The following is a 14,584-nucleotide window of genomic DNA, read 5'->3' on the forward strand; positions in this document are numbered from 1 at the left end:
GCCAAGTTCATTCAGCTGTACAGAACTGAAGCTACCTGATTTCTTGTATCCCCGCCTGGTACTTAATTGTACAATGTAAGTTAGACCTGATACCCATAAAGAATTGTTGACGAGGTACTGCTATCTTCTTAGAAAAGAAATTATTCCGTAGTATACAAAGAGTACTGGCCTCATCCACTCCCAGCTTTTTATATGGCAAATCAATAAGTGAACTGAAAAAATCAATTCATTTGCAGATAACCTCCCTTTGTGTCTATTTCCAATCCCAAGAATGCCTTCTACCTGGCAAATGGTTCTGGTATTTGATAAAAGACCGCATTATAAGATAAAGATCTAAAACTTTTCTCTTAAGCTTTGCCAACTTGTGGAAACTGAGCAGGAGACAATGAAAAATCTTGGAAACTATCGCTAGAAAATGCTCTTATTATAAGGATTTATGTGTGCGTTGCTTTTATAGGATAATCTTTTGATCACATTTATAAGCTACATCTGATGTAGAAGAACATTATTATTTACTGATTTTGTTTCCCAGAAGCATTTAAATTCCTGCCGTGTGCTAACAGAAATGTTCTGTATTCAGGACCACAGAGCAGCCCTGGGAATTTATAGCAGAACACCACAGATGCAAGTACTTAGTGTGTTTTCCTTACAGCACCTTCGGCCATTAAAAGCGGTTTATAAGGCCTAAGCAATGCCATTCTGATTTCCTGCGTAGTTGTCTTCTAATTTTCTGAAAAGCTGTCATGACCAGAAAGTGAATGAGAGTGGGGAAATAATGTAGTCGAGGAGGCAAGAGCTCAGAGCATGCTCTGAATCACCAAGATCTCCTAGAAAGAGTTGCTCAGAGCTTGAATGAGGGAAAAAATCACTCCCCCTCCTCCTTCCTTCCTGTGCTGCTTTTCCCCTCCAACTTCCACCCAGATTCCCCTCACCTTCCAAAGGAGTGAAGGTTGTAAGGGATCAGCAGCTCCACCTGGAAGCCGTTCGGCAGATGGGTATGGGTTTCAGTCCCTCCTGAACAACTCCTCCCTTGGCCGAGCACCCGCCCAGCTGCGGAGGATGCCCACGCCAGGGATGGCGTCTCCTTTCCTCGCTCTGCCGTGAACATCATTCATGTGTCATTTCCTCCCTCAGTTTACTACGAATATTGGATGGAGACAATTGGGACAAATGAAGGAAAGCTTCCTGGCTGTCTGTGATCTGAAGTTACAGGTATGGGACAGGTCAAAAAGGGTCAACCCTAAAGAATTAGTACAAAATAGTGAGGTGACAAACAAGAAATAGTGGCTTGATGGCCCCTGGGACTCTGTCCCAGTGCACTCTGCTTGGGGACTGTGGCCCAGGCCACCTCCTTCCCAGGTACCTGGGTCAACACAAAACACAGAAGCAAAGTGACAATTGATGTGATGTGATTTTGAAGTAAGGCTGCTAGAAGAACAATTTTTTTCTGGAAGGAATGTTGGTTTTTAAGTCTTACTACATTACTGACATTCTATAATTAAAAAGTAAAGGCAAGAAATTCTAATAGTTACAAGATATTGGTCATTTATTATTAACAAGGGACTGTTGGGTGCTTTTAATGGGCATCCTATTTAATCCCAATCACCACCCTGCCATTTTGCAGAGGCTCAGAGAGGATACACCCGAGTTTAGGTTTTATGACTCACATATAAAAGAGCAGGAACACAAACCCTAGTCTGACTCCAAAGTTGTGCTCTTTGCTTCTGCCGTCCAAAGAAGAGAATTCTTCTCTCACTCATGCAGGAAGAAATAAAAACCACCTATGGTGAGAGCATGTAAAACCAAGGAAGGTGAGTTGGTGAAGGGGATTATGATTGATTATGAGGAAACCTGATTATGCTTAACAGGCAGATAATAAGTAAACCATAGCATAGCTAGTTAACCTTGCCTTTTTCCTGCATAAAGTTTTTTGGCGAATTTGAAAAGGACCTGTCAATGAGATCCATGGGTCTCATGGGAGAGGGCCAAAAGCTTTGGACCGAGGTCCAGCGCTGGCTTTACCACCCACTGACCTGAGACCTTGGAAGGGACTGGGCTGAGGGTGGAATCAGGTAAAGGAATGAGAAGTCACTGAGTGACTAGAATTTGGGGAACTTTTGAGTTAAACTCTCAGGGGGACTGATTCTCCTTCTGGCTAAAACTTCTGTTTCTGGCCTCTACCTTTTTTTCCCCCCACAAAGGGATCTCTCCCTTGGTTTCTCTGATGGTGGAAGACCCTGGATCTACCCCAGCCCCAGCTCACTAGTTAGATGGGCAAGAAGCCTCACAGGCTGGGGGCAGTACACAGGTTGTGATCTGTGAACAAGTAATCTAGGCGTGTGTGTGTGTGTGTGTGTGTGTGTGTATATGAGCCAGTGAGAGAGAAAGTGAATGTGTGTGAGTGAGCAGACATGAGCACAGAGTATGTGAGTGTATAAGAATGTGTGCGAGAGTACATGTGTGTATGAGACATCCGTGGAGCATCAGGAGGCTCTTGGCTTTGGATAAGGCTGGTACTAGAGGGGCCTTATGGGCAGCTGATTTGGGGCCACTAAACTGCTGCTTATTGCTAATTGGTTGTGACCAAGATCCTCTCTGTGGCCAAACTATAGCAGCTTCCTCTGGGCCCTCTTCTCGACTTTGGCCCATAAAGACTTGAACAAAACACGAACATAGTTTCTAATGGCTCAGGGCCACATCCTTAGGACGACCCTAGCCCCTTTAAGTGTCAGTCTGAGGAAACTTGAGGCTGCCAAAAGAATTTACTGGTTGTTTCAGCCAACACCTGAAGATAGGGCTCTTGTCACCTAGTCTCTATAGAAGAATAGGAGCCTAAACTCAAAAGCAAGTTAGCAAACCCAGATGGGTTTCACTTGAGCCAACCCCTTCTCACTTTCTGTAATTTCTCACTTCCCTGACTCTCCTGAGCCCCAGCTCATCCCCTCCCCAATCCTTCATTCTCCCTTAAAAAGGCTCAGTCACTTCTGTACAAATTGAAGTTGAGTTCAGTTCACGCTGGACTCCTTTCCCTATTGCAACAGTTATATTACTGATTGAAATCTGTCCTTACCACTTTAACTGGTGTCCGCTTTGTTTATCTCTGACTGTGGCTAGCCCTGGCTCTGACCTAGGGGAACCTGGGGCAATCTTGGGCAACGAGCTGACCCTTCAGCAGACCCAGGTTAACCTTAAGGGCAGGGAAGGAAGCACATCCAAGTTCCCCTGCCTGAGCAGGCACATCTCTCATATATTAGACCAATCTTACCATTTTTACTGTGGACGTGACCTATAAGCTGTGTGGAAGATAGAAAGGAGGAAGACATGATGCTCCTAACACTGTTCCATATAATCCCCTTTCCCATTCCTCAGGGCTAGATCTGCACACACAAGTACACAAACATCCACACCAAAAGCTAATGCATAATGCCATTGACCTCATTTAAATAACAATTCAAATCCAAACATTCTGTTTCAGTCATTCTTGAAACCATAAACATGGACCAGAAATGCTATTTTTTTCACCAGATAGTAGCAACTGACTGAGATAGGGCAATGGGCACTAATCTGACATTGGGGCTAAGAGGACAGGGTTTAAGGTCAGATGGACTTGGGTTTAAATCCTAGCCTTCTAATCTCTGTGGGACCATGGGCATATTACCTAAGGTAGTGGATACTGTGGTACTCCACCCAGATTTGCATCCTTCTTCCAGCTGCTGGGAATATCACTGTTAATAGATTACACCAGGCCACATCACATGGCCAAGAATGACAATGGGGTAGAGACACACGCTTTCTTGTCTTTCTTGTCTACGGGGAACTGCATTGCTCAGGGCTTTGCCCCCTTCGAGGCTGGGGCCTTCTTGCCATGACTTGAGAACAACCATGACGGGCTATCCCAGCTCCAGAACTCCCTGCAGACTGGGCTAAGGCCTCTGCTCATTCCTGGCCTTCTCACTTCCTTACAGGTGGATCTATTGAGAGCACTAACCATCCCTTCACAAATCTCTGAGTCTGTATCCAGGAGCCCCAGTCTCAAACGCTAAACTTCCTGGGTTCCAGTTTCCTCATCCGCAATGTGAGGATAACAATAGTATCTTCATCAGAGGACCGTAGTGAGGATTAGGTGAAATCGTATATATAAAGTTCCTCTATGCAACACCTGGCATATTGTAAGCATTTACTAAATAGTATTATTTTTATAATAAGAATTATGTTAAAATAGACATACATAAATCATTAAAACATTTTGTCATACCACATGCCCCAATTTGGGGTTTGATCACTTATGATTATTCAGACAGTGCACTAGATTATAGTATTGTTCACAACTGTTTGCTCCCTCCCCATTTTTGCCATATGACTTGTGGTCCCTCCTGTAGGTGGAGTGTGTATCTCTACCCCATTTCATTCTTGGCCATGTGATTTGCTTTAGCCTAAAGAAGCACTGTGATTTTCTGCCAGCTCATTGGCTTTTCTTCTTTGTCACACGAATCCAGTGGGTGTGCCGAAAAATTGGCTCTCAAAAAACAAAAGGAAAAACCCAAATTCTGATTTGTAGTGTTTGCCAATTTCCAAGGTGTAAATACATACTTGGTTTCAGGCTACCAACATGACATCACAGAATGTGGAGTTAGAAGAGATGTGTACTGTCAACTCTTGAGCAGTGAGCAGGTATGAGCTGATCAGCATACCTGCATACCACTGGGCGTATCCCACACAGTGGCCATGGGCTTTCAGAAAGAAGACATGTGGACCAGAACTTCAGACTACCTCCTATGATAGAACATGAGCAAGGAATAAACCTTTGCCACTGAGATTTTTAGGGGCTGTTTTTTACTGTAGCAAAACTGACTAATACAGATAGCAATTACAATCTTTTCTTTCGTGATTTAATTTAATCAGTATTCATAGAGTTTTATCATGGGCCAGGCACAGTGATTCATGCTAGGAAAACAATGATAAAGAAAGTAAACACAATACCTTCCCTCAAGGAACCATCACTGTTCTGAAACCACCACCATTCTGAGCTTAATAATGTCCATTTAAAAGTTCTCTCTTATGGGCTCTCTAATGAAGCGGAAGAAGACTAGACTATTCTAACAACTAACAACAGAAATGTAGCTTCTCCACCTCTCAGGGCAAATGAGAAGTATCTGCTTTCCTCACCAGACATAGCCAGTTCTGGTTAGAGTTTGAACTCCAGATATACTCCACATGGCCTTTATCTACCAAACTTAAAATATTTCTCTGCCTTAGACAGGAAACTCTTAAGCTACAGATGCAAATCAACATGGAGGGTTTTTTTCAGCAAGATGGACGTCACTTTTTGCCTCAAGGCACGGCAAAAAAAAAAGAAAAGAGAGAGAGAGAAAAGAAAAAAAACAACAACAAACTGTTGCTTCACCCAATGTTCATAGTTTCTTGGGGGAAAATCAATTTGCCACGTCTCTATGGCTTTTGCAGAGTGCTGGAAGCTGTGAAAGAATTCATGCAGCAACTGTTGCGATGGAAGGCATGAAACTTTAATAAAGCAGCAAGCATACAGGCTACAAGGTCGACACCACTCTGCCCGAGGCTCGTCAGAGAGCATGCCTTTCTATGGATATTCAACACCAAGGTATGTGTGTTGTTAGACAGTTACTAAGTATTTACAGCTGAGGATCAAAAATATGCCTTCCTCAGGCTAAGCCTTTGTGTAAATATTGGATTTTACATCCCAGAGATGGACTACAGGATAGATCTCCTTTGTGTGTATGCTGCCTTTTCTCTTTGGAGAATTCTAAGGCCCTGGTCAGCAGACTCTGAGTCCTTTCCCAGAAAGCTGTTTTCTCTGTGGATCCCTCTGGCTGCCTTCGGGTCCACATTGGTCCGCCATGTCCTTCCAGGTGGTATAGCTTCCATATTGTCTGATACTACCAGGGCACAGTTTTAAGATAAGCAGAACAGATTTGAGATCAATAAATTTTCAGTTCTCCATAGTATTTAAGTGTCCCAGATAGACACTTTCATTCTTCAAACAAGGACTTTTCTCTAAATAATTAAAAACATGCTCTTAGAAATGTATATGATGAAGTGAAAAATCACTGAACTGTTTTTCACATAGAAATGCTTTTACTGGGCGCCTGGGTGGCTCAGTTGGTTAAGCGACTGCCTTCAGCTCAGGTCATGATCCTGGAGTCCCTGGATCGAGTCCCGCATCGGGCTCCCTGCTCGGCGGGGAGCCTGCTTCTCCCTCTGACCCTCCCCCTTCTCATGTGCTCTCTCTCTCTCATTCTCTCTGTCTCAAATAAATAAATAAAATCTTTAAAAAAAAAAAAAAAAGAAAAGAAATGCTTTTACTGTGCTCTTACAGAGACTCAAGTGTTAAGTGCTAAAGCTAGAATGACTATTATTTGTTCCTCGAGTTTCTAGTGATAAGAACGAATTAATTAGTGGGAGCAAGATGTTTTTGTTTTAAAAAATAACTTTCCACCCATATTTCAAAAACGGAACATGCTCCTTTCAGAAAAATCAGAAAATAAAAGACTTAATAGATGAAAAAAATAAAATAATCTCACCAGATATATTAATAGCTTTGATAATGAACCCTTGATGTTTATTCTTGAAATCTTGTATACAATGATACTGCGTATTGATAGGCAGATATGTATGTCTCTATATAATGTGTATTAACTAAATTGGGATAATTCCATATACCCATTGCTCTCTTGAAATCTGCTCTTTTCACTTAATATGCTATATTTTCCCATCTGACTAAAAATATGCTACTTCCCCCTTTGTGTAATAGCTATATAACTTTTGATAACATTTACTATGTGGCAAGCACTGTCTGTAATGCTTTATACATATTAACTCATCTTTTTTTCACACAACAACCCAGCAAATGTGGGTACTATTATTATTCAAAATTTTTGTAAGTGATAGAATTAAGCAAGGGAGGTTTTATGGTCCAAAGTCCTAAAACTGTTAAGCAGAGCAGAATCCAAACCCATGAAGTATGTGACCAGAATCTATTCTGTTAACCACTAAGCTGAAGGGTAACACACTATGTTGATGCATAATAATTTAACTAATCTCCTGTTTTAGAATGTTCAGTTTGCTTCCATTTTTTGCAAAGAACTGACATGAATTTCATGGAGTAAATCTTTCAACACATTCTTGATTATTCTCATTTTCACAAATGAAATTTCATATTTACTCACATTAAATGTTATCATCTTATCAAAATGTCCCTGAGTGGTCATTTAATTTATACTCCTGATAAAGGTGATGTGAGTAATACTTGCTTATATAACACACTACAAATATTATCATTTGTATTAATTTTTAAGATCAGATAAGCAAAGAATGGAATCTCATTTCTAAAATTTGCATTTTGAAATTACCAAGGTGAGGGGAGGGAGATTTTTTTCAAAAGCTTCTTATTGATCTTTTCCTAGTTAAGGTGGAAATTCCCACTGGTATTATTTGTAAAGCAAGTAGGAGAGATCCTAGCCCACAGAGTGCTACTAGTGCTACCTAAGTATTTGTCAAGGAAATTAGTTTCTTCCCATTGTTGATGACTATCTGTGAATAAGGCTGGCCTCAGGACACTTGTTTGCTTCCCAAGAAAGCCTTAGGGACCAAAAACTGAAAAACAACCTGGAAAATTTAGGTGGCCTGACAGAGAAGTGAAAAGTCAGGGCTTAATAGTTTTAGTAGAATTTGGTCAGAACGTCTGGTTCACAAAATCTCTACTCTTTAGACTTATCATTAAGTTCTAATCATTATTTTGTGGAAATATAATAATGTGTCTGGTAAACATTCAATGGACATAAGAGAAGCATATATTCTAGGAGAGAATATATAATATAAAGAAAATATGTATAATATAAACTTTTGTAACACATTTGTAAACATAATTAAACTTGTTAACTGGGTTGTTCTGATACCCTATGTTATTATTTGTCTCTTTGGCCTATAATATTCTAAAATAAACAGGTTACTAAATTTCCCACAAAGATTATGCTTTGATCATGTTCTTTATTTCTAAGAATTTTTGTCTTATGTAATCTGTGGCTTTGCTGTTTGTTCTATCTTTTTTGTGCATTCATTTTAACATTAGATCATATCCTTATATGTTTCACTTAGTTCTTTTGGCCTTGAACTTCATTTTATCTGATAGTATTATATATACCCTCCTCTCTTTCTCCTTCTCATATAACTTTGCCCATCCTTTTTTTTTTAAATTTAGATTTATTTATTTGAGAGAGGGAGAGAAAGAGTGGGGAGTGGGGCAGAGGGAGAGAATCCTCAAGCAGACTCCCTACTGAGCGTGGAGCCCAATTCGGGGCTCGATCTCATGACCCATGAGATTGTGACCTGAGCCAAGACCAAGTGTCAGATGGTTAACCGACTGAGCCATCCAGGCACCCCACTTTGCTCATCTTTTATTTTAAAACTACATTTGTTTTAACTCAATATGATGTTTTTTTTACCTTATCATAGGGAAATTTGGGGTATTTACATTTATTGTGTTAATTGATACAGTTGGCTTTATTCCATCTTTATTGTATATATTTCTCTTATAATCTATTTTCCTTTAAAAATTTTTGTGGCATTATCACATTTCTTTTAATATCTTAAACTACTCGCCAATTAATTTGGATATTTTGCTATGCCTTTCTATTTTGCAAGCTGTTAACATCACATCTTTCATCTAATGTAAACCTACATTTGTCTATTACTTAGTCAAAATTAACTAATAACTTTGACCCTCCTATCCCTCAACATTCCCCCAAATGCTTCACTTATGTTTACTAATCTCTTGCAAATTAAGAAATACCATTTTAAATAATTCCTGGATCAAACAAGAAATTAAAATTGCATTCACAAATTTTCTATATATTAATGAGGAGAATCAGTTTATGAAAATATATTGCTTTTTTTAATGTGAATTTTTGGGCTAGCTAGGCAACTTAAACACTACAACACTCTTCCCTCTAGAAATACTATTCTTAGATAGCACATAAAAGAAATGGACCAGGGGCACCGGGGTGGCTCAGTCGGTTAAGTGTCTGACTCTTGATTTCTGCTCAGGTCATGATCTCAGCATTGTGAGATCAGGCCCTGCATAGGGCTCCATGCTGGGTGTGGAACCTGCTTAAGATTCTCTGTCTCCCTGTCCCTTCCCCCAACTAAAAAAAAAAAAAAGGAATAGATCATAAAAGAAAGAGGTGGCTTTTTTACACTTAAGTGCTTACAACCAAGATGGCTCTGACACAATGTTCTTAAGCTCTAAGCATTCAATAATGTCAGAATATTTTTTAATGAAATCTCAGCTTACTTGAACTTATCTTAGAAAAGCTATGTTTTTCAAAAGCATGGGGGTCATTAGCAGGCTGGGAAACATTAATCACAATATCTGAATTTTAATTCTGACCTCAAGACCCCACTACACCAATGATGCAGACATTAGCACAGATTCTTTTTCTTTTTTAAAAAACTTTTTAAAAAATTTTAAGCAAACTCCACACTCAACATGGGGCTCAAACTCACAACTCAAAGATCAAGCATTGGAGTTGCATGTTCTATTGACTAATCCAGTCAAGCGCCCCCACAGATTCTTTAAAAACAAAGGGCACCCAAGGAGAGACCACTACACACCCACCAGACTGACAACATTGAGTGCTGATGAGGATGGGGAGCCTCACACAATGATAGCGGGAGTTAAAATGGTAAAGCCATTGGGAAAACTGGCTCTTTCTAATAAATTAAATGTATACCTACCCTAAATGACAGCATATGTCCCAAAAAACTTGGATAAAATGTTCACAGAAGCTTTATTTATAATAGCCTCAAAGCTGGAAACAGTGCAAATGTCTATCAATGGTAATATGAATAAATTGTGTATATTCATACAATGAAACACTGTTAAGCAATAAAAAATGCAAGCTAATGATATACACAAAACATACATGAAATTTAAAAAATTATATTGAGTAAAAGAAGTCAGACACAAGAAAGTACATATTGTTTTTATGTAAATTTCAAGAATAGGCTATTTTAAGAACCAATCTATAATGATAGAAGTCAGGAAAATGAGGAGATTGACTGGAAGGTATTGTAAAGAAATTCTCTGAGGTAGGGATATGTTCTATATCTTGATTTGGGTGGTAATTATATATATGTGTATATATGTATGTATGTAAATATATACTCATACATATATATGTTAAAGTTTATTGAGCTGTAAATTTAAAATTTGTATATTTTACTGTAGATAATTTATGCTTTTTAAAAATGGATATTTTAAAAAATGGATCTTTTTGATCCCGAATAGCCAAAGCAATCTTAAGAATAAAGAACAAAGTTGGAGGCATCATACGCCCTGATTTCAAACTATATTACAAAGCTATAGTAATCAAAACAGTATGGTATTAACATAAAAACAGACGCACGGATTAATGGAACCAAATAGAGAGCCCAGAAATAAACCCACACATACATTAATTTATGACAAAGGAGCCAAGAATATACAATGGAGAAAGGATAGTATCTTCAATAAATGGTGTTGAGAAAACTGGACCACTATCTTACACCATATGCAAAAATTAACTCAAAATGGATTCAAAGACTTGAACATAAGACCCGAAACCATAAAACTCCTAGAAGAAAACACAGGGTGTAAGCTCCTTGACATCAGTCTTGGCAATGTTTTTTTGGATTTGACACCAAAAACAAAGGCAACAAAAAGCAAAAATAAACAAATGGGACTACATCAAACTAATAAGCTTCTGCACAGCAGAGAAAACCATCAGAAAAATGAAAAGGCAACTGCTGAATGGGAGAAAATATCTGCAAATCATATATCTGATAAGGGCTTAATATCCAAAATGTATAAAGAACACATACAACTCAACAGCAAAATAACAAATAATCACATTAAAAGTGGGCATAGGATCTGAACAGACATTTTTTTCCAAAGAAGATACAGAAGGCCAACAAGTACATGAGAATATCACTAATAATCAGGAAAATGCAAATCAAAACCACAATGATATCACCTCATACCTGTTAGAATAGCTTTTTTTTTTTTTTAAAGAGAGAGAGAGAGCAAGCATAAGCAAGGGGAGCAGGAAAGGGAGAAACAGGCTCCCCACCAAGCAGGGAGCCCGATGTGGGACTCGATCCCAGGACCCTGGGATCATGACCTGAGCCGAAGACAGATGCTTAACCAACTGAGCCACCCAGGTGTCCCTTGTGAGAACAGCTTTATCAAAAAGACAAGAAATAACAAATGTTGCTAAAGATAGGAAGAAAATGGAACCCTTGTGCTCTGTTGCTGGGAATATAAATTGGTGCAGCCAATGGAAAACTGTATGGCAGTTGCTCAAAAAATTAAAAACAGGACTACCATATGATCTAGTAATCCCACTTCTGGGTATTTATCCAAAAAAAATGAAAACATCAACTTGAAAAGATATATGCACCCTCATGTTCATTGCAGCATTAATTATAATAGCCAAGATATGAAAACAATGTGTCTGTTCGTAGATGAATGGATAAAGATGTGATATCTCACACACACACACACACACACACACACACACACACACACACTGGAAAGTTATTCAGCCACAAAAAATGAAATCTTGCCATTTGTGACAACACTGATAGAAGTTGAGGGCATTATGCTAAGTAAAATAAGTCAGAAAGAGAAAGACAAATACCATATGACCTCACTTATATGTGGAATCTAAAACAAAACAAAACAAAAAGACCCCCAAACTCATAGATACAGAGAACAGATTGGTGGTTGCCAGAAGCTGGGGATAGGGGATGGATGGTGATGGTGGGTGAAATGGGCAAAGGGGGTCAAAAGGTACAAACTTCCAGTTCTAAAATAAATGAGTCATGGGGATGTAATGTACAGCATGGCAACTATAGTTAATAAGACTGTATTGCATATTTGAAAGTTGTAAAAGAGTAAATATTAAAAGTTCTCATCACAAAAAAATTTTTTTTGTAACTATGTGTGGTGATGGATGTTAACTAGACTAAATGTGGTGATCATTTCACAATATATTCTTTATCATTAAACATATATTCCTTATTATGTTGTCATACACCTGCAACCAATATAATGTTGTATATCAACTATACCTCAGTAATAAATAAATAGGTTAAAATAATGAACACTTTTCCCCAAAGATAAGTGAATACTCAATATATAATTAATCTCTGTTTACTAAGACCCCACGCTTTGTAGAAAAAAATGTTTTCAGATGGTCTTGTTTTTTTCAGTTTAATCTCTGAATTTAAATAGAGACCCATAAAACCCTCAAGCATCTTATAATGGACCAACAGAAATGTTTCACTCAATTTTGTTTAATACTTGAGACTGGGAGCCCTCCACTCACAGGCTCTTATTGCCTTGGATGAACTCATGACCTTCCCCTGCTCATGTTGGCACTTTTCTTCTGTTGCAGATACCCAGCAGCCCCTGGAATCCAGTTAGCTGGCCACTGCTAACTGGTCTGTGTGCCCTCTCACAATGATGTGATTTTAATATTAAAGATGTGTCTGGTAAAGGTCAAATCGGAGGAAAGGTATGTCTAATTTGAAAAGTGGCAATTCCTCAGAGGGAGCAGGAATGATTGGCGCCATGGAGTAAGAAATGGGATGACACACACCACCTCTGCCAGTCTCTTTGCCCACCCTCAGAAATGTCCTATCCTTTGGGAAGGCACAAATGTCATAAGGCTCATAATGCAAATGTGCCCTTTTGGGTCAACTTATGATGCCATAAGTTGTAGGAAGAAGAACTTGTGTGCAGATGTTCTTGGTTCCTTTACTTTGACTATGAGTTTGAGAGGCATGTGATCCTTTTGTTTTGCTGATAAATCCACATATTCCCTCTCTGACAGTCCTAACATTTAATTTATAAAGCCCAAATATAAGGAAACTAAATTATCCTTAATATTCCTCTCCTTTTCACTATCATTGTTCCAGTTACTCTGAGAACAAAGTAAAACACAATCTTATTCTAATAAATGATCCTCTTTGGCAAAAGAGAAACTATTTGGGATTTCTTAAATAGCTTCTAAAACATATTTTGGTTTTTTCCCCCCCAGTATTGAAAGATTTGTTAGGATCCGGTACTTATAGGTCAATTTCCATCCAACATAAAATTAATAGTGATCATAAATATTGTTCAGGAAAATGGATTCAAGCCATGTCTGATTTCTTTTCACCCCTTCCCTCTGCATCTCTGTCAATCCATCTCCATGCAAGTCAATTGCAGTGCTAGCCTAGTGAAAAGGGAATGGTTTCCATGACAACAGATTTTCGCTCTGTTAGTTAGAATCTAAGATTTGACTCCCACAGAAATAGATCTCACCATGGGAATTGGTTGATTTTGTAAACGACTAAATAATTGTGCAATCATTTCCAAAGAAAAGCCTGTTAAAAGCTTGCATGAGCAAGGGTAGGTTATGCGAGGTGACTGCTGAATCTGCCGCTAACATCACACAGACAGAGTGACGGGCAGGGAAATGTCTGTTTTGAGCTGCAGCTTGCTCTGTTCTGCACCCACCAAATGTGGGCTGCATAGCCTGGCCCTCTTGTGAATTTCAATGATGTTTTAATTCCAGGTGGAGGGAATAGATTTTAGAGCACCTCATAGGAAATGACAAGTGTTCATCCCCGAAAGTGTTTCCTCTTATTTCCAGAAACTATTAGTTCCTTGAAAGGACACGATTCCCAGAGCTGTGCTTAAGGTATCCGGCATGGTATGAATTTAATTGCTTATTGTCTATTTCTCGGTTAAATTAGGTGCTGCTATTGTTTCAGAATACTCTTGTCTCTTGACTATCATTTCCCCCTTTTTAATAATCTGTCTTATTTATTAGTTAAAAATATATAGAAACACTTTCAGATTTTTAATTTTCATTTTAAAACCTAACATGATGCTGTGTTCCAAATAATGGTTTATAAACATATTTTCTTAATAACATTTATACAAATTATAATGGTTAATTCTGATCTGTAAGAAAATAATTGCTATCAATTGAGTGGTATATAATTAAAGTGAATTCCATTAGTTCCATTCCTGGATCCAGTAAGCCAGGTTTCCTTCTGAACAGTGGGACTCACTGCTGAAGCAGGAACTTCTGTTGTGGTGAGGTGGTATCCTCAGCAGAGATGTGAAGATGGAATGAGTGTGTGGCTTTGAATAAGGATGCAAATATTCAGGACTGTGATGAGGACGCTCTGCAAAGTGCAAACTCAGTATCTAAATCAACTCCCTCCCACCCCAGCACATTGATGCATTATGCTCAGTGAGCTGGTTTTAAAAAGCCATTTCAAGTATGCAACAGAAATCCCTTAGTACCCGGCCTGTCGCTGTCCCCACTCAGCAGAAGATAATTATGGCTAAGGCTGGTAAAATCTGCATCTTCATGTGGTACACCTTCCTTGTCTCCTCAGGCTGTCCCCCAATGCTAACTCTCCTTTTCCTTCCTCCTCTCAAAGCTTAGGAAGGATCTAATACCCCTCCCTTAAGAATGATGGGCCAAGTAGCCCATTAGCCTTTCATTGAAAT

At 38.8% G+C, this 14,584-nt stretch overlaps 1 protein-coding gene across 9 annotated transcripts in view; it reads right to left on the bottom strand.

The window, feature by feature from the left end:
• Positions 1-14,584, bottom strand: part of TRIM9 (tripartite motif containing 9) — a 110,423-nt gene that overhangs the window by 51,732 nt on the left and 44,107 nt on the right. The gene's annotated exons all lie outside the window — the stretch shown is intronic.

The sequence above is a fragment of the Phoca vitulina genome, unplaced genomic scaffold (genome assembly GCF_004348235.1).
Source record: "Phoca vitulina isolate PV1807 unplaced genomic scaffold, GSC_HSeal_1.0 scaffold7, whole genome shotgun sequence".
NCBI classification, from domain to species: domain Eukaryota; kingdom Metazoa; phylum Chordata; class Mammalia; order Carnivora; family Phocidae; genus Phoca; species Phoca vitulina.